Here is a 1,723-nt window from a genome sequence, read left to right on the forward strand (position 1 = left end):
AGTTGTAGTTTCAGGTGTGCTCACAAGGTGCAACAGGTGCTGGTAATCTGAATTATAAGCAGCTGGTGGACAAGCAAACTGGACATGTCACATGGATAGTCTTTCAACAGTACTAAGAATATGTTTATATTCGGGTGTTATCGAGATTAAAAATTCCTACCGACCTGAAAAATTAGAAGGTACACAGAAAAGGTGGAGAAACTCAGCGGGTGCAGCATCATCTATGGAGCGAAGGAAATAGGCAACGTTTCGGGCCGAAACCCTTCTTCAGACTCTTAACCCTTAACACCTGAAAAATGAGAGCCTTTTCTGATTTGATTTAAGAGTTTCCAACTCCTGATTATTTTTTTGATTACTATTGAATTCACAACACTCTTGTAGGAATGAACTTGGGAAGTGCTCTGCTCCTTTCATGGACAAGATTTCTGCCTTGTTTTACATTTAGTTTAGAGATACAGTACGCAAATAGTGTAGGAAGGAACTGCACATGCTGGTTTATACTGAAAACAGACACAAAATGCTGTTGTGACTCTGGGTCAGACAGCATCTCTGGAGAAAAATAATAGATGACGTTTTGGGTCAACCCTACCAGACATTCTGAAGGAAGGTTCCGACCTGAAACATCACCTATTCTTGTTTTGTCCAGAGATGCTGTCCGACCCAATGAGTTACATCAGCATTTTGTATCTATCTGCAGCATGCGAACAAGCTCTTCAGCCCACGCCAACCATTATTCACCCATTCACATTAGTTCTATGCAATCCCAATTTCTATACATTAGGGCCATTTCTACTGAGGCTAATTGGCCCTAATTTGTAGGGAGTGGATAGATTATGTTTCAGGACTAATCTGAAGAAAGATCCCGACCTGAAATGTCACCTATTCATGTTTTCCAGAGATGTTGAGGGCACTGAGTTGCTTCAGCACTTTGTGTCATACTCTTGTTCTCCAATAGTACTCAGTCCCAAACCTGTCCTTAATCTCACTTCATCCCCACCTATTTGGTGTTTCAACACAAGGTAATTGGCCTGGAATTTTAACTGTCTTTCTCTCCATAGATATTGCTTGACTTGCCGAGTATTTTCACTTGCTTGACTTGCTGTGTTTTTAGTTCTGAGCGTGTAGTTGCGTGTGAGGACATTGGCTGTTTTAGCAGGTTAGGATCAGGCTCCCCTGATTTTGAATGTAGAAATCAAAAAGTATAGATCCTTTCTAAAATAACCCAAAGTGAATCCCAGAATCAGGAAATCCTGTGCTCATGTCCTATTTCAGAAACCCAAAGGTGTAACCCAGACCCTGAAGACCTTGTTGCGTGCTTACTGACTGCTGTGTTTCTGCTCTGGGATAAAATTAAAAACTAACCCATGTTTGTAATTCTTACATACATGACAAATGCAATAAATATTAGTTTCAAACAAGTTTGAATTAGTTTCAAAAATGTTTGAAGATCAAATAACAAATATTGATCCTGACCTATAAAATACTGAGTTGGGTCAGCACTGTGTAGCCTGATCCAAACTTGGTTCTTTCATCAAATTGTACATGCCACCCTATCTGACCCTGATGCAAGTGGTCAGGTTACAGTGAGCTTGGGTCAGACACAACTTAGTTCCAACAGTAAAAGTATTTAATCAGCTGTAAATTGCATTGAGGTGTTCTGAGGTTGGGAAAGGAGCTTTATGAATGTTCCCTTCACGAAGAAAGAAATAAACAACAAAATGTG

The sequence above is a fragment of the Leucoraja erinacea genome, chromosome 5 (assembly GCF_028641065.1).
Source record: "Leucoraja erinacea ecotype New England chromosome 5, Leri_hhj_1, whole genome shotgun sequence".
Taxonomy (NCBI): domain Eukaryota; kingdom Metazoa; phylum Chordata; class Chondrichthyes; order Rajiformes; family Rajidae; genus Leucoraja; species Leucoraja erinaceus.